Source organism: Tamandua tetradactyla, chromosome 5 (assembly GCF_023851605.1).
Source record: "Tamandua tetradactyla isolate mTamTet1 chromosome 5, mTamTet1.pri, whole genome shotgun sequence".
Taxonomy (NCBI): Eukaryota; Metazoa; Chordata; class Mammalia; order Pilosa; family Myrmecophagidae; genus Tamandua; species Tamandua tetradactyla.
Genome location: NC_135331.1, coordinates 90823036 through 90842650, shown reverse-complemented (window position 1 = coordinate 90842650; position 19615 = coordinate 90823036). Strand labels below are relative to the sequence as shown.

The 19615-nt window shown below is 40.0% G+C and overlaps 1 protein-coding gene and 2 pseudogenes across 2 annotated transcripts in view; 2 read left to right on the top strand and 1 right to left on the bottom strand.

Annotated features, from left to right (window-relative positions):
- Nucleotides 1-19615, top strand: part of ILRUN (inflammation and lipid regulator with UBA-like and NBR1-like domains) — a 184588-nt gene that overhangs the window by 44090 nt on the left and 120883 nt on the right. The window lies entirely within an intron of this gene.
- On the bottom strand, nucleotides 6772-7305 carry LOC143684516 (ubiquitin-conjugating enzyme E2 C pseudogene; annotated as a pseudogene).
- LOC143682193 (trimeric intracellular cation channel type B pseudogene) lies at nucleotides 7868-17983 on the top strand (annotated as a pseudogene).

Below are 19615 nucleotides of genomic sequence, written 5' to 3'. Positions count from 1 at the left end.
ATTAATTGATTTTCTTATATTGAACCATCCTTGCATACCTGGGATGAATCCTACTTGGTCATGATGTATAATTCTTTTAATGTGTTGTTGGATAGGATTTGCTAGAATTTTATTGAGAATTTTTGCATCTGTATTCATTAGAGAGATTGGTCTGTAGTTTTCCTTTTTTGTAATATCTTTGCCTGGTTTTGGTATGAGGGTGATGTTGGCTTCATAGAATGAATTAGGTAGTTTTCCCTCCACTTCGATTATGTTGAAGAGTTTGAGGAGAGTAGGTACTAATTCTTTCTGGAATGTTTGATAGAATTCACATGTGAAGCCGTCTGGTCCTGGACTTTTCTTTTTAGGGAGCTTTTGAATAACTAATTCAATCTCTTTACTTGTGATTGGTTTGTTGAGGTCGTCTATTTCTTCTTGAGTCAAAGTTGGTTGTTCATGTCTTTCCAGGAACCTGTCCATTTCTTCTAAATTGTTGTATTTATTAGCGTAAAGTTGTTCATAGTATCCTGTTATTACCTCCTTTATTTCTGTGAGGTCAGTAGTTATGTCTTCTCTTTCATTTCTAATCTTATTTATTTGCATCCTCTCTCTTCTTCTTTTTGTCAATCTTGCTAAGGGCCCATCAATCTTGTTGATTTTCTCATAGAACCAACTTCTGGTCTCATTGATTTTCTCTATTGTTTTCATGTTTTCAATTTCATTTATTTCTGCTCTAATCTTTGTTATTTGTTTCCTTTTGCTTGCTTTGGGATTCGTTTGCTGTTCTTTCTCCAGTTCTTCCAAGTGGACAGTTAATTCCTGCATTTTTGCCTTTTCTTCTTTTCTGATAAAGGCATTTAGGGCAATAAATTTCCCTCTTAGCACTGCCTTTTCTGCGTCCCATAAGTTTTGATATGTTGTGTTTTCATTTTCATTCGCCTCTAGGTATTTACTAATTTCTCTTGCAATTTCTTCTTTGACCCACTTGTTGTTTAAGAGTGTGTTGTTGAGCCTCCATGTATTTATGAATTTTCTGGCCCTCTGCCTATTATTGATTTCCAACTTCATTCCTTTATGATCCGAGAAAGTGTTGTGTATGATTTCAATCTTTTTAAATTTGTTGAGACTTGCTTTGTGACCCAGCATATGGTCTATCTTTGAGAATGATCCATGAGCACTTGAAAAAAAGGTGTATCCTGCTGTTGTGGGATGTAATGTCCTATAAATGTCTGTTAAGTCAGCTCATTTATAGTAATATTCAGGTTCTCTATTTCTTTATTGATCCTCTGTCTAGATGTTCTGTCCATTGATGAGAGTGGTGAATTGAAGTCTCCAACTATTATGGTATATGTGTCTATTTCCCTTTTCAGTGTTTGCAGTGTATTCCTCACGTATTTTGGGGCATTCTGGTTCGGTGCGTAAATATTTATGATTGTTATGTCTTCTTGCTTAATTGTTCCTTTTAATAGTATATAGTGTCCTTCTTTGTCTCTTTTAACTGTTTTACATTTGAAGTCTAACTTGTTGGATATTAGTATAGCCACTCCTACTCTTTTCTGGTTGTTATTTGCATGAAATATCTTTTCCCAACCTTTCACTTTCAACCTATATTTATCTTTGGGTCTAAGATGTGTTTCCTGTAGACAGCATATAGAAGGATCCTGTTTTTTAATCCATTCTGCCAGTCTATGTCTTTTAATTGGGGAATTCAGTCCATTGACATTTAGAGTTATTACTGTTTGGATAATATTTTCCTCTACCATTTTGCCTTTTGTATTATATATATCATATCTGACTTTCCTTCTTTCTACACTTTTCTCCATGTCTCTCTCTTCTGTCTTTTCGGTTCTGACTCTAGTGCTTCCTTTAGTATTTCTTGCAGAGCTGGTCTCTTCGTCACAAATTCTCTTAGTGACTTTTTGTCTGAGAATGTTTTAATTTCTCCCTCATTTTTGAAGGACAATTTTGCTGGATATAGGAGTCTTGGCTGGCAGTTTTTCTCTTTTAGTAACTTAAATATATCATCCCACTGTCTTCTAGCTTCCATGGTTTCTGCTGAGAAATCTACACATAGTCTTATTGGGTTTCCCTTGTATGTGACGGATTGTTTTTCTCTCGCTGCTTTCAAGATCCTCTCTTTCTCTTTGACCTCTGACATTCTAACTAGTAAGCGTCTTGGGGAACTCCTATTTGTGTCTAATCTCTTTGGGGTGCGCTGCACTTCTTGGATCTGTAATTTTAGGTCTTTCATAAGAGTTGGGAAATTTTCAGTGATAATTTCTTCCATTAGTTTTTCTCCTCCTTTTCCCTTCTCTTCTCCTTCTGGGATACCCACTACACGTATATTTGTACGGTTCACATTGTCCTTGAGTTCCCTGATACCTTGTTCAAGTTTTTCCATTCTTTTCCGGATATTTTCTGTTTCTTTTTGGAATTCAGATGTTTCATCCTCCAAATCACTAATTCTATCTTCTGTTTCTTTAAATCTGTCGTTGTAGGTATCCATTGTTTTTTCCATCTTTTCTACTTTATCTTTCACTTCCATAAGTTCTGCGATTTGTTTTTTCAGTTTTTCTATTTCTTCTTTATGTTCAGCCCATGTCTTCTTCATGTCCTCCCTCAATTTATCGATTTCGTTTTTGAAGAGGTTTTCCATTTCTGTTCGTATATTCAGCATTAGTTGTTTCAGCTCCTGTATCTCATTTGAACTATTGGTTTCTTCGTTTGACTGGGCCATATGTTCAATTTTCTGAGTGTGATCCGTTATCTTCTGCTGGCGTCTGGGCATTCAGTCAGATTTCCCTGGGTGTTCGACCCCACAGGTTGAAAGATTTTTCTGTGCAATCTCTGGGTTCTGTTTTTCTTATCGTGCCCAGTAGGTGGCGCTCGTGGCACACGTTTGTCTACGGGTTCCACCAGTAAAAGTTGCTGTGGGTCCTTCAACTGTGGAAAATTCTCACCGTAGGGGAGGTTCGGCAGCCGAAGCGTCTTGGAAGAATGCCAGCCGGCCTGGGGATCCGAATGCGGGGAGGGTCGCCGGCCGCCGCAGCACGGGAGAACGTCTGGCCAAATTAGCTAGTCGGCCCGGGGCACCAAGCGTGGCGGAAGGGCGCCAGCTGTCGCAGCCCGGGTGAGTGCACTATTCCCAGCCGACGGGGGAGTCACGTGTTTGGAAGGGATCCCCCGGTCACTGTTCTCCGCAGTCTGGGGATTTCCGACCCAACTATCTCAGTTGTTCCGGGGGACCTCGTGTGGTGGGGGCACCAGCCGCTGCGGCCTAAGGGGACCGCCTGTCCAATTCTACCAGCTGGCCTGGGAAGGTGGAAGGGAGGGACTCCGGTCGCTTGCCGTCCCACCCAGGAAAGCCCGTGCCCCTTGATGATCTCACCGGAGCTGGTTCTCCCAGATAGTCAGCCGTTCCAGGATAGGGTACGCCGTCCCTTTGCTCTCCCTCGTGGCTCCAGGAGCTGCTCTGTATTATCTCTACTCCCCCAGTAGCTGTTCTGGAGGAGGAAAGGTGAGGGCGGCAAGGCTGTAGAGGCTGGTGGTGGAGGAGCCGGTGAAGGCGGGGGAAGAGGGCACCGTTGTGGTTGGAGAGCGGCCGGAGCAGGAGGGGGAGGAGAGGGGAGAAGGGCGCCGCGCGGCGGGCCGGCGGAGAAAGAGAGGGGAGAAGGAGGGTGGACGGGTCGGCTGCTGTGGGGCGTGGGCGCTGCGTGGCGGGCCGGCGGAGAAAGAGAGGGGAGAAGGAGGGCAGGCGGGTCGGCTGCTGCGGGGCGTCCCCCTATTTATTTTTATTCCATATGTTCTACTCGTCTGTTGACAAGGTAGATAAAAGGAGCATCAGACACAAGGTTTTCACAATCACACAGTCACATTGTGAAAGCTATATCATTATACAATCATCATCAAGAAACATGGCTACTGGAACACAGCTCTACATTTTCAGGCAGTTCCCTCCAGCCTCTCGATTACATCTTGGATAACAAGGTGATAGCTACTTAATGCATAAGAATAACCTCCAAGATAACCTCTCGACTCTGGAATCTCTTAGCCATTGACACTTCATCTCATTTCACTCTTCCCCCTTTTGGTCGAGAAGGTTTTCTCAATCTGTTGATGCTGGGACTCAGCTCATTCTACAGTTTTTCTCAATCCCTTGATGATGAGTCTCAGCTCATTCTAGAATTTCTGTCCCATGTTGCCAGGAAGGTCCACACCCCTGGGAGTCATATCCCACGTAGACGGGGGAGAGTGGTGAGTTTGCTTGTTGTGTTGGCTGAAGAGAGAGACCACATTTGAGCAACAAAAGAGGTTCTCTTGGGGTTGACCCTTAGGCCTAAATTTTAAGTAGGCTTGACCTATCCTTGGTGGGGTTAAGTTTCATATGAACAAGCCCCAAGACTGGGGGTTCAGCCTATAGCTTTGGTTATCCACACTGCTTGTGAGAATATCAAGGATTCAACTTGGGGAGGTTGAATTTTCCCCCCGTTCTCACCATTCCCTGAAGGGGACTTTGCAAATACTTTTCCACTCACTGATCAAATCACTCTGGGAACCATTGGGGCATCACTCTGGACAAATCAACAAAATCTCACGTCCTACCCAAGGTTCCATGTACTTATGTTGTTCAGCCAGTTATCTATATACATTATATTAGGAAATGCACTAGTCAAAATATAAATTTTGTACCAAATAAACATTTTTTGCTTTAGTCTCACACATAAGTTGAAATTTTAAAATATTAATTACCATCTTTTTAGCACCCTGCAGTAATGACATTCCTTTGTTCTTCCTCATGCAAAAACATTTTTTAAATTTGTACATTTAGTCACTATCATTATACACTCTAGGCATTCCTAGATTATGCCATCTCAATCTTTATCATCTATCTTTGAGATTTCATTTATGCCCCCAGCCCTCCTCCCTCTGTCATTCTCACATGCAGCTTCAGTCAGTGTTTTAACATAATTGTATTACAGTTAGGTAGTATTGTGCTGTCCATTTCTGAGTTTTTATATTCAGTCCTGTTGTACAATCTGTATCTATTCAGCTCCAACCACCTAATATCTTACCCTATTTCTATCTCCTGATGGTCTCTGTTACCAAGAAAGTATTCCAAGTTTAATCACTAATGTCCGTTCATATCAGTGAGACCATAGAGCATTTGTCCTTTTGTTTTTGGTTAATCTCACTCAGCATAATGTCCTTAAGGTCCATCCATGTTGTTACGTACTTCGTAACTTTATTCTGTCTTACAGCTGTATAATATTCCATCGTATGTGTATGCCACAGTTTGTTTAGCCACTCTGTTGATGGACATTTTGGCTGTTTCCATCTCTTGGTAATTGTAGATAATGCTGCTATAAACATTGGTGTGCAAATGTCTGTTTGTGTCCTTGCTTTCATGCCCTTTGAGTAGAGACAGCATATAGATGGGTCCTGTTTTTGTAATCCATTCTGCAGTGTATGTCTTTTGATTGGGGAGTTTAATCCATTAACATTTAGTGTTATTACTGCATGGGTAGTACTTTCTTCTGTCATTTTGCCTTTTGGATTTTATATGTCATATCTAAATTTCCTTCTTTTTACCTTTACTCATAGTCTTCCTTTCTACACTCTTCTCCACACCTCTCTCATCTGTCTTTTCGTATCTGTCTCTAGTGCTCCCTTTAGTATTTCTTGCAGAGCTGGTTGCTTGGTCACAAATTCTCTCAGTGATTTTTTGTCTGAAAATGTTTTAATTTCTCCCTCAGTTTTGAAGGATAGTTTTGCTGGATATAGAATTCTTGATTGGCAGTTTTTCTGTTTTAATAATTTAAATATGTCATCCCACTGTCTTCTCACCTCCATGGTTTCTGCTGAGAAATCTACACATAGTCTTATTTGGCTTCCCTTGTATGTGGTGGATTGCTTTTCTCTTGCTGCTTTCAGGATTCTCTCTTTCTCTTTGACCTCTGACATCCTGATTAGTAAATGTCTTGGAGTACGTCTATTTGGATCTATTCTCTTTGGGGTACGCTGCACTTCTTGGATCTATAATTTTAAGTCTTTCATAGAATTGGGAAATTTTCAGTGATAATTTCCTCCATTAGTTTTTCTTCTCCTTTTCCCTTCTCTTCTCCTTCTGGGACACCCACAACACGTATATTCTTGTGCTTCATATTGTCGTTCAATTCCCTGAGTCCTGTTCATATTTTTCCATTTTTTTCCCTATATTTTCTTTTTCTTGTCGGATTTCAGATGTTCCACCCTCCAGTTCACTAATCCTATGTTCTGTCTCTAGAAATCTACCATTGTAGGTTTCCATTGTTTTTTTCATCTCCTCTACCATGCCTTTCATTCCCATAAGTTCTGTGATTTGTTTTTCAGACTTTCGATTTCTTCTTTTTGTTCCTTCCTTGCCTTCTTTATATTCTCCCTCAGTTCATTGATTTGGTTTTTTATGAGGTTTTCCATGCCTGTTCGTATATTCTGAATTAATTGTCTGAGCTTCTGTATCTCATTTGAATTGTTGGTTTGTTCCTTTGACTGGGCCATATCTTCAATCTTCCTAGTGTGGTTTGTTATTTTTTTGCTGGCATCTAGGCATTTAATTACCTTAATTCATTTATTCTGGAGATTGCTTTCATTTCTTTTACCTAGGGTTTTCTTTTTTTTTTTCACAAGGGCAACAGAAATTTAATTTAAAAAACAGAAACAAAACAAAAATGATACCACTCAAATGAAGGAAAGGACAGACCATTTAAGGAAAAAGAAAAAGACAATAAAAAGAGAGAAGCTGGACAGTCAGGGTCAGGGCTCTTGGCTGGAGACGTGCTTTGAGTAGGTCTCTTGCAGGTACTCCTTAAAGGATGTGGGGTTTTTCCAGAGTTCGGCAGCATGTGTGTGTTCAAAGGGCTTTCAATGTTGGGTTCTCCCAGCAGGCTCTGGATGGAGGGGAGGATGATCCTGACATCATACAAGGCAGACCACTTGTCCCCAGAATGTCCAGACAGATATCACACTGAATGTTCACATTGGGGTGGTAGCAGGGCGTGAAGAACTTAACCCTGGGCGCCTTGTAGGGACAGCCACTGGGTAACTCTAGGGAGAGCTCATATCTCAGGTCTTCATATACTGTGCCAGCTGCTCCTTGGATGGTACCCACCCACTTGAAAAGGTTGTCAGGGAAGGCAGAAATTCCTTTGTGGCCAGGCATCATGAGGGTCATCAACAACTCTGTAGCCTTTTGCCCATGGAGCCCTGGGTGACACCCCTGCTGTTCTCGGCGCCCTTGTGAGCAGCAGAGATGCTGGCAGCAGCTGGGTCGTGGTTCTGGGATACCATCCGGGTAGCACTGGGAGGGAGACACGAGCTTGGAAAACATGACTGCCCCCAGGCCCTTTTTAATTCTCCAACTTCACTCTTTGCTTAGATGATCATATATAATCTCTGGATGGCTGGTTCATTTTTATTCTTCAGGTCTTAGTTCAAAAAACATGTCTGCAGAGAAGTCTTTCCTAACCCCACATATAAAGTTAGCCTCTACTTTTTATGCATTTTTTTTTGGGGGGGGGGTGCATGGTTGGGTAATCAAACCCAGGTCTCCTGCATGGAAGGCAAGCATTCTACCACTGAATCATCCATGCACCCATTTATGCTGTTGATGTAAAATTTTTATTTCCTTTAAAGTACCTCTCATACTGTGTAAGTATGTGGTTCACATGTTTTATCTTTCTCCTTCAACATAGCACAAGCTTCTGGAGAGCAGGATGGTATCTTCTGTTCACTGATGAACATCCTTATTACTTAGTGCAATGCCTAGTACTCATTAAATATCTGAACCAGCCTCCGAAAGAGAAGGCTGCACCCACTGGCATTGCCACGCAGGAGAGCAGTGGACGCAGCCATGGTTGCGGAGTATGGGACAAAGGCTTCAAGGACGGAGATCCGTGAGCGCAGCAGTCCTACCTAGGGTTTTCTTGCTGGATGAATTTGTTGTCTATATGTTCTTTGACATTCAGTTCAGCTTTATCTGGACCTCTAGCTAAGGCTTTGTTTAACAGAGGAGAATTTTTCAGTTCTTGATTTCTTGTTTCTTGCCCTGCTTGTATGGTGCCTCCCCCCCCCCCCCCACCACCCTTAGGAGGGTCTACATAGGTATTATAGACCCCAGCCGGATTTTCCCAGACCAAACTGGCCTCCAATCAGGAGGAAAGAGTCACCTGTGTTAGTTTTCCCTGAAGGTGAGACCCAGCATGTTGAAAGATTTTCCTGTGAAGTCTCTGGACTCTGTTTTTCTTATCCTCCCCAGTATGTTTTCTTATGCTTTTCTGCCTGCAGGTCCCACCAGCATAAGATGATGTGGTACTTTTAACTTTGGCAGACTCCTCCTGCTGGGGGCTTGGTGGAGGTGGAGGAGAGGTTGTAGGTTGATTTTAAGGACTTCAAATTACCAAAGCCTGGGGTCTGAATTCCTTGACGGAGGGATTCCACCTGAGCTGGGCTTCACCCCTCCCCTGGGAAAGGCACAGCCTCCAGACAAGCCCTCAAACGAGCTTGTTTCTACCTATGCCTGGAGCAGTTGCAGCCTGAGAAGTCCTGCTGCTGTATCCAGAGGCAGTCAAGCCTCTGTAGAAACACAGCCACAAAAACCTGTTTCTTTTTTTTTTTTCTTTTTCCGTCAGCCTTGCCCCCTTGGTGCTGCGGCAAAAATGAGCGACCTCCGCTTTGACCATGTTCACCTGAGCTGGGGGCCAATGTTTAGTAGTCAGAATTTGTTAATTAATTTCACAATTGGCATTTGGTTGGGCTCAGCCCCTGCTGCTGGTAAAGTCTCTTTCCTTTCCCCTCTGGGAAGTAGCCTGTGGGGGAGGGGCACCAGCCACCATGGCTTGGGGAACTTACGGTTCTGGGGGGGCTCCCAGCTGGTCCAGACTTGGGTACGCTGTGTGTCTGGTCACAGAAGTGGCCCCAGGAGCTGTTCTGTACTGTTTCTGGTTATTTAGTAGTTGTTCTGGAGGACGAGCTAAAACGTGCACATTGCTAAGCCGCCATCTTGGCCCAGAAGTCTCTCTAGTTTTCCTTTCTTATATCATCTTTACCTGGTTTTGGTATTAAAATGATATTAGGTTCATAAAATGGTTAGAGTTCCTTTTTCCTCAATTTTTTGGAAAAGGTTGAGCAGAATTGGTGTTAATTCCTTCTGGAATGTTTGATAAAATTCCCCTGTGAAGCCATCTGGCCCTGGGCTTTTCTTTGTATGAAGATTTTTGATGACTGATTGAATCTCTTTATTTGTGATTGGTTCATTGATATCTTCCACTTCTTCCTGAGTCAGTGTAGCTTGTTTGTGCCTCTCCAGGAATTTGTCCATTTCATCTAGGTTGTCTAATTTGCAGGCATGTAGTTGTTCATAATATCCTCTTATGACTTCTTTTATTTCTTCAGGGTCTTTGGTAATGCACCCCTTCTCATTTCTGATTTTGTTTATTTGCATTCTCTCTTTTTTTCCTTTGTCAGTCTTGCTGACATTGAAAATTGATAGTGGTTCATCAACTTTATTGATTTTTCTCAAAGAACCAACTTTTGGTTTTGATTCTTTCTGTTGTTCTTTTGTTTTCTCATTCATTTACCTCTGCTTTAATCTTTGTTATTTCTCTTCTATTTGCTTTGGAGTTAGTTTGCTGTTCTTTCTCAACTTCCTCCAGGTGTGTTGTTAAGTCCTCAATTTTTGCTCTTTCTTGTTTTTTAATATAGGCATTTAGGGCAATAAATTTCCCACTCAGCATATCCTTTACCACATCCCATAAGTTCTGATGAGTTGTATTCTCATTTTCATTCATCTCCAGATAGCTACTGATTTCTCTAGCAATTTCTTCTTTGACCCACTGGTTGTTTAAGGATGTGTTATTTTATCTCCATTTATTTGTGAATGTTCTCATTTTTTCATGGTTCTTGAGATCCAGCTTCATCCCATTGATGGTCAGAGAAAGTGCTTTGAATAATTACAATGTTTTTAAATTTATGAAGACCTGTTTTGTGCCCCAGCATATGATCTATCCTGGAGAATGTTCCATGAGCACTAGAGAAGAATGTATATCCTTGTGCTTTGGGGTGCAATGACCTAAATATATCTCTTAGGTCTAATTCATTTATCAAGTTATTTAACTTCTCTGTTTCCTTGTTTGATCTTCTGTCTGGTTGTTCTATCTATAGAGGAGAGTGGTGTATTGCAGTCTTCTACCATTATTGTTGAAACATCTATCACTCCCTTCAGTTTTGCCATGTACTGTCTCATGTACTTTGGAGCTCCTTGATTGGGAGCATAAATATTTATGATTGTTATAGCCTCTTGGTGAATTAACCCTTTAATTGGTATACATTGTCCTTCTTTGTCTCTTATGATGTCTTTACATTTAAAGTCTATTTTGTCCAATATTAGTATAGCTACTCCTGCTTTCTTTTGGTTACAACTTGCATGGAAAATCTTTTTCCATGCTTTCACTTTCATCTGTTTGTATCCTTGTGTCTAAGATGAGTCTCTTGTAAGCAGCATATAGCTGGATTATGTTTCTAAATCTATTCAACCAGTTTGTATCTTTTTAACTGGTATGTTTAGTCCATTAACATTCAAATTATTACTGAAAAGGCATTTCTTGAGTCTGCCATCTTATCTGTTTTTATTTTATTTGTCAGATTTATATATTCTTTTCCCTCTTTTTCCTTGTGTTCTTTAAATTACCTTAGTGGTACTCTTCACTTCTGTCCCCTCCTCCAGACCTCCCTCTCTTGTCTTTTTTTTTTTTCCAGCTGGTAGAACTCCTTTTAGTATTTCTTGTAGGGCCGGTCTCTTTTTCACAAATTCTTTCAGGACTTCTTTGTCTGTGAAAACTTTAATCTCCCCCTCAATTTCGAAGGACAATTTGGCTGCATACCACATTCTTGGCTGAAAGTCTTTCTCTTTCAGGATCTTGAATATATCATACCACTGCCCCCAGAGTGGTAGTTGAGTAGTCTGAACTCAGTCTTAGTTTCCCTTGTATGTAGTAGATTGTTTTTCTCTTGCCACTTTCAGGATTTTCTGCTTCTCTTCAAGATTTGGTAGACTGATTAGTATGTGTCTTAGGAAAGGCCTTTTTGGATTTATTCTGTTTGGAGTTTGTTAGGCTTTGTTGACTTGTACATTTATGTCCTTATGAGGGTTGGAAAGTTTTCCCCCGTTAATATCTTCAGCTACTCTTCCTAGCCCTTTGCTCCTGTCTTCTCCTTCTGGGACACCAATGATTCTTATATTTGTGCACTTTGTTTTGTCTATCATTTCACTGAGCTCCCATTCAATTTTTCCATTTGCTGTTTTAGGTCTTCAAAGTCAATTATCCTGTCCTCTATATCACTTATTCTTTCTTTTGTCTCTTCAAATCTGGTGTTGTGTGCCTCTAGTATGTTTTTTATTTGGTCAACAAAGTCTTTAATCTGTGTAATATCTACTATTTTTTTGTTTATTCTTTCAAATTCCTCTTTACACTCTTCTCCTGTCTTGTGTTCTCCTTTATATCATTTGCTATCCCACTTATTTTATTAAGTAGAGTTGTATGAACATCTTTGATTAGTTATTCTAACTTCTGTGTCTCCTCTGGTATTTTAATTTGGTGGTTAGGTAGGACTCTATCTGTCTGCATTGTGATATGCTTAGTGATCTTCTGCTGTCTTCGTGGCATGTAAATATCTTCATTGATTTACTTTTGGGAGTTGATCTCTTTCAGTAGTCTAAAGCCTTGTGTTCACAGGATGGTTGTACAGCAGGGAGCAGAGTATGGGGTGGGGCGCACAGTGCAATGATTTGTTTTAGGGCAGGAATGGGCGCAGGTTTGAGATATTAACACTGATGCTTGTGAACATGAGTGGCCAGAGAGGATGTAGCTGTGCAGGTATACCAGTTTGGGGGGCGTAATCCTGGTGTCCACTGGTCTAAGGCATGGGGCCCTTTGTGTGCATGCATAGAGTTGTGGCAGCATGTTGGCATTATGCCTTTGTGGATTGGGGGCAGATGTGACCCGGCTGCGCAGGTTGGCCCTTTCTCATAGCTGGGGAGTGTGGTTGAGGGCTGGCGCCTGCGCATTTCTGGGACTGCTGTAAAGTGCAGTTCCTAGAGCTAAATGACGTGATTGGGTGCCCGTGCTCATGCGGAACCCGGGAGTGCCGTAAATGGATCCAGATGCACAGAGCTCAAGTGAGATAGAGTGAGGCTGTGTGACATTATAGGCAGGGGAGCAGGCGTACCGTATTTATGGAGATTAGTACCCACAGCCTTTATGCACTGGCAATAGCCTGGAGGAAACAGGGAGGGGAAGGTAGTGCTTGGGAGGGGTGGGCAGAAGTTGTGGGTTGGGCTGCACTTGTGATTGGTGTGTGGGGCAGCCTTATGTGCACTGGAGACTGGTGGGGTGGGTTGCCTGGAGCGCAGGGAATGGAAGTGGGTGATGGGGTTCAGATGAGCAGGTGTGGGGTATGAGATGGGTCGTCAGTCACAGGGCTGCGGTGGTGAGGATAGCATGCCCAGGAAACGTGAACTGGCTTACTTTCTAGTCACGCGTTGCCATCCGTGCACTCCCGTGGGCTCCACACCTCCACACCAGGCTCCAGCTCTCTGCCTCTCAGTTCCTTGGCCTCTGCAACCTGGGCTTCTCCATGTGGTACAGAAGGCTCTCCCAGGTCAGCCTCACTCCTGAATTGTTGCCTCAGTTGCCCTCCTGTCCCTTCTCTAACTTTTCTATGCAGTTGCCCTCCTGTCCCTTCTCTAACTTTTCTATGGAGCAAGGCTAATCTCAAGCTAGTCTAGTCGGCCATCTTCCCGGAAGTCCTCCTCTCCCCAGGCTTCTTGTTTCATGAGGTTCTCTCAGGAGTGTTCTCCTTTTTCATCTCCAAAGGTTGCTGGTTGTTGGACTCTTGTCGTTCTCATTACTCTGCTGTGGCTTGGAAGTTTTTCCAAAATGCTTCCTTTTCAAAGGATTCCAGTCAACTAATCACATCCCACCTGGAATGGGTGGAGTCACATCTCAGTCTAGTGAAAGGTAAATACCCACAATTGGGTGAGCCATACTCCCATGGAGATACTCTAATCAAAATGTTCCAACCTACATTATTGATTAGGGATTAAAAGAAGCAGTTGCTTCTGTAAAACTGGATCAAGATTAAAACATGGCTTTTCGGGGACGCATAATTCTTCAAACCAGCACACCTATCTTTTGCAGGAATAACTTTCATAGGGGTGAACCCCAAGATCAAGGGCTTGGTCTGTTGATTTGGTTGTCACCACTGTTGGCAAGAATATCAGAAATTCTCCAAATGGGGAAGTTGAATATTTCCTCCTTTCTCCCCAGCCCCCCAAAGGGACTTTGCAAATCCTTCTTTATTCACGCCCAAATTAATCTGGAATATATCAGGTCATCACATTAACCTGGATAAAATTTCATACCCAGTTCTAGATTCCATGTAGTTATGGTGATCAACTGAACTGTCCATACAAGTTAAATTAGATAGTGTACTACCCAAATTATAAGTTTTGCACCAAATATACATCTTCCCTTTGGTCTTGCACAGAAGTTGAAGTTTTAAAATATGGACAATATCATCCTTTACCCTGTATTCTGGTCTGTCTTAGTCCTATCCAGATCACCTTCCTTCATATCTCTTTTTCTGTTATTAAACAGTTCCTGTATGGGGTACTGCTGACTTTCATAGCTTCAGAGCTCTAACTCTGTATCAGCTGCCACATAAATACCCAGAACAAAAACTTGTTTTTCATTGAATGCATCAGGCATTCATAAGGGTTCTTGAGGTTATATTTGTAAAAAAAAGCTTAGCAGTGAGGATTTGGGCAAGATAGAAAGTACCTGGAGTGAGTTTATGAAATAGTATTTAGGGGGATGATTACTCTTATTTGGTTGAGACTAAGAAGAATGGGTACTTTTAATATTGTGGCACACTCTTAATTGAGTAAAAGGTAACTGAATATCTTTGCCCACAAATCAGTGTAGAAAGTGTAGCTGATGGTAATGGGGTACAAGTAGGGGATAGGATTCTTAAAGCAAGTGACCAGGAGTTTGCAGACAAACAGAATATAATAAATAACAGCAAAACTTAGGGATTTTGAAGCATCTTACATCAAGCCCAGTGCCTGGCATGTAGATTTTTTTCCCCTCCCCAAATCTCTTCCCTTTTAGGGTTTACCTTCTTGTGCAAGCTATACTCAAATATAGTAGTATTCAGCTCTATACTCAAATTCTGCCTTAACTTGCAGATCTGATTGGTCCTTAGTGTAGTTTTATCAGTTTTGTTAGCTGAGTCTTTTTGCCATCATTCTCAGTGCTGTGGTCTTGGTTCAAGCCTTTCTTCTTCATGCTTGAAGAACAAAAATATCCACTAACCAGTCTTCTTCCTCCTATTTTCCTTTTTCAAATTATTTTCTGCATATCTGCCAGAGTTTATCTTTTAAGAAAGGAGATTTGATCGTGTCACCACCATGCATAGAAACATTTAGGTTCTATGAATGATCGCAGCACATTATTCATAATTGTCCAAAATTGGGGGGTGAGGGGGAATATCCATCAAGCAGTGAATGGGTATGCACAGTATAGTATATCCAAAAAATGGAATATTTCTCAGCAATGAGAAGGAATGAGGTATTTATTGATGAATAGTACCACATGAATGAACTTCAGGAAGCATTATGTTAAGCGGAAGAAGTCAGACGTGCAGTAACACGCATGCCATTTGTATGAAATGATCAGAAAAGGCAAATCTTTAGCAAAAGAAGGTAGATTTTTGGTTGCCTGGGCCTTGGGTTGAGACAGTATATTGAATATAAATGGGCATGAGGTTTTTTTGTTTTGTTTTGTTTTAATAAATAGTATATGACTCAGAGTTATGTTGTATTTTTCCTCTCTCTCAAAACTTTTTTTTTAAGGGCTGAGACTGTTATTTATTTATATATTAAGTGTAAACTTTTAATTTTGAAATATTTTCAGTCTTACAGGATAGTCGCAAAAATAATACACACCCTCAGAGAACTCCAGTATATCCCTATTCCCCCAGACACCAGTTTTACCATTTTATCACATATAACCTATCATTCCGTCTATCCATCCATCATTCTGTGAATCCATGTATCAGCCTATCCATCTGTCTGTTTATTTATCAGACCAGTTTTCTGAAACACTTGAGTATAAATTGTATACAACACTTCCTCCCTCCCTCCCTCCCACATATATATATGTAAACTTTCCCACCTCAACCACTCCCAAGCGTACAATTCACTGGGATTATCACATTCAGGAGTTACAGTATCCTTACCACCTTCTATTACTAAAACTTTGTCATCACCCAAAATAGAAACCCTACAAACATTTCTCATTAACTCCCCATTCTCCCTGGCCCCCATCCCTGGCAGCTTATACTCTAATTTCTGTCTTATGCGCTTGCATATTTTCTAGTACTTTTTTTGCATTTCATGAGGCCTAAAGTTAACATCCTGAATCTATAACAGTAACCTTGTTTGCTTTGACACCAACTTAACTTCATAGTATACACAAATTTTTTATTCCTCCATTCCTCCACCTTCATGTAGTTCTTGTCAAAATTGTATACGTATGAATCTAAAATCACTGAGTTTTCATTTGCATTTTAGAATCTGTAAGAAGTAAAAAGTGGAGTTATAACCCAAACTGGACACTACTAGCATTTATATTGACCATTATTGCTACCTTTACTGGAGATCTTTATTTCTTCTTGTGACTTTGAGCTATTATCATATTGTCCTTCTTTCAACCTGCAGAGTTATCTTTAGCATCTCTTGAAGGGCCAATCTAGTTATCACAAAGCTTCTCAACTTTTGTTTTTTTGTTTATCTGGGAATGTCTTAATTTTTCCCTCATTTTTGAAAGACAATTTTCCTGGATATGAAGAAAGTGGTTTTTTTGCTTTTCGCACTTTAAATGTGCCATTCTGCTAACTTCTTGCTGCCATGGTGTGCTGATTTGACAGGATTTATGTACCCTACAAAAGCCATGTTTTAATCCTGTTCAGTCTTGTGAGAACAATGGTTTCTTGTAATCCCTATACAGTACTATAGGTTGGAACTTTAATTAGATTATCTCCATGGAGATGTGAACCAATTAAGTGTGGGTATTAAACTTAATTAGATGGAGGTTTGTCTCCATCCATTCCAGGTGGGTCTTGATTACTTTTCTAGAATCCTTTAAAAGAGGAAGCATTTTTGGAAAAGGCTTGAAATTCTGAGAGCAGAGAATGACGACAGAGTGCCACAGACCACAAAGCAGAGCATCTACTAGCCAGCGATTTTTGGAGATGAAGAAGGAAAATGCCTCCCAGGGAGCTTCATGAAGCAGGAAGCCTGGAGAGGAAGCTAGCCGTATCTGCCACATGCTTTTCCAGATGAGACAGAAATCCTCACCATTTTTGCCGTGTGCCTTTCCACTTGAGAGAGAAACCCTGAATTTCAATTCAAGAATCAGCCTTCTTGAATCAAGATATCTTTCCCTGGATGCCTTAGATTGGACATTTCTACGACTTGCTTTAATTGGAACATTTTCATGGCCTTATAACAATAAACTTGTAACTTATTAAATTCCCCTTTTTAAAAGCCATTCCAGATCTCCACCATATTGGCCACCTTGGTCAGTGGTAGTCATATACTCTGTATAGGATGAGCTGACTCTTGCCTTCTCCAGCATGTCCATGTTCCCCTATGCCCACTATCTGGTGTCCCTCATGGCACTGAAGTACCTGCTGGGAGCAGAGGCAGTAGCATTGAGGAATCCTCTTTCAAGCTGATTTCTGCCATGCTCCACTGTTTTGGTGGAGGAATTTTATCCTTTGTACTACTTGCAGAGCCTCCTTTGAGATTTCTTGTAAACCGCACTGATATATTACTGGCATCTTCAATCTGGTATATTATGTATTTTTGCCCATATGACCTAGTTTGCCAGGACTATTCTTTCCCTATTCAGCTCTTGGCTGCAGGAATGAAGGAAGTGACCAGAACTTGGAAAATAGTAAGTAGGTGGAGTCACCCATGCTAGTGGCTATTACAAAAATGGCCAGGTAATCATGATAGCTGTTGAATGGGCCCGAGGTGCAGATGTTACCATTATAACAAATTCTGAAGAGTTGATAAAAGAAGGTTGGAAACCAGAAACCGAAGAATGACTGAAATTGTCTTACCCTGCCAAGGTGACCCTATTGGGGTCAGTTATCTTCACATTCTAACACACCAAGTATCTGTCAGTATCAAAGCATATTGTCACGTTCTCTTATACCATTTTTTCTTGTGACCGCAAAGATAACCGTGATGCTCAAAAGACTTCTGATTTGCCTTTTGCTTCTTTTGAGGATACATTGAGTCAGATGCTTTTTGTCAGGCAGCAACAGTTTTCATCATGTGGGAAGAAAAGTGAAATTAAATTACCTTTCAGTGGCACTGGTTCATCTACTTCAAAACCTATCATTGATGCTTCAGATAAAGTTAAAAAGAATCACACTATGAAGACTGAGTAAATTTACTTGGTGAGCTCCAGAAGGGAAAAAAAAAAGTTTTTCTTATTTTCTTGTCAGATTGTGATAATATTTCTATATAAATGATGTGAAATAAAGATTATATGTAAAGAATGGAAGTGACAAAAAGGAAGAAAGAACTCCTTTCTGTTTGAAGGAGACTGCTCCTTTCTGGATTGTAATTCTTGAGTGCTATGAGTGTATCATGTGAAATTATTTTTCTAAGTTAATGTAAAAAATTCTGTTGTGATTATTTTAATAATTTTATATTGATAAAATAAGGCTAGAGTCTTTTTAAATGTTAGAAAAAGTAAACCTAACATCATTGCAAAGTAACAAAAATTTAAAACTTTTTGGTTTTTTTAGGTATTTTCATGCTTATTTTCTATTTGAATCTATTTGAGCTTTAGTCAGCAGAATTAAACATATACTTCCCTTTACCGTTATAATTCCTAGGTATGGAAAGCAATTTCTATTTAATTTTGAGCACTGAAAAATATAAACTTTTCCTAAAACACTTTATATTGTGAATGAAAACCAATTATTAGTTTATATTTCAAACATAAACATTGTATTCTGCCCACATTAACTGGAAAATATCTGAAATTTAATTTTTTTATAGTGATGATATATTTTTCACTGAGAACAGATTTTAGTATGACTTGATATAAAGCCTGTTTTTTGCCCTTGTTTAAAAAACTAGTGTTTTTTTCCCCTCAAAAGAAAATCAGGTGTGTAATGTTTAATGAATTACAAATCCTATGTTTTGTTTTGTTTTTCATTTAGGAGCTTATTTTTCCATCTCTCCTTAAAACACATTTGTTTTAGTTGTAGGAGAAATTAATATTTTCAGCATTTCAAGTATTTTTAACTTTTCTTTGATCTTAGTTTCTTTGAATACAATGGTGGTAGTTATCTTGATGACTCAACAAAAGGTATCATCTCAGTTTAAGAATTTCCCCCTATCTCCTTTATAGTGAGTACCTTTTCATCTTCTGGTTGAATGTCTTTCACTAGTTTGCGTGTGGTTATGTTGTAATATAATCTACATTTTCATATATTATTAAGTTTGCTAAATTAGAAGTAATTATCTTTATGTGAAAATGCTCAGCTATAAATGAAAATTGTCCTTCGACAGTCAATAGTAACCAGCTAACAAGGGAGAAACAAATCAAGTCCTCAGATGGTGGTCCGTTTGAATGAAAAATGATGACATTCAATTTGGTTCCTCATTGGCAAAACAAAACCAAAACAAACAAGAAAGAGAATTAAGTGATGTCAGATTTTCTTTCTTTTGTGATTTAGAAGTCCAGCTATAACTTTAAAACTCTGTGATATGATTTCTTCTTCAAGACCCTGAACCTACGACCTGCAGAGAATTAGGAAATACCAGGCATTTCATGGTCACTTAGAAGTGTTCAAATCACATACAAGTTAGAAGTTGTTATTTTATAAAATTTATTTTTATTAAAAAAAACTTTTTAACAGCTATAGATGACCAGTAGACACTATATTTTTACTTGTTAAAAAACAAAAAGTTGGGCCGCGGTGGCTCAGCGGGCAAAGTGCTTGCCTGCTATGCCGGAGGACCTCGGTTCGATTCCCGGCCCCAGCCCATGTAACGAAAAACGGAGAAACAAAATACAATAAAACAAGAAAATGTTTAAAAGATGTTTCCCTTTCTTCCTCTCTTCCTTCCTTCTATCCTTCCTTCCTTCTCTCTGTCTTTCCTTTAAAAAAAAAAAAAAAAGTTTTTTTTGAGGGAACTTTGGTACCCTTAAAGTGCTAAGAAGTTTAATTTAAATATGGTGACAGACCAGAGTAATGCCCTGAATGATCAGGATGCTGAATATGCAATTATGTGATGATATTGTGAATTACTGATTATATATGTAGAACAGAATGATCAAAAGTTAGAATGTTTGTGTTTATTTGGTGTTTTTTGGTATTTAAAAAAATTTTTTTTAATTAATTAGAAAAAAAAAAAAACCTGAGCAAAAAGAAAAAGAATGCTAAGAAGTTGAATTTAAATATGGTGACGGACCAGATAAATCCCAGAGTGATTTCAATGGTGAATAAAAAG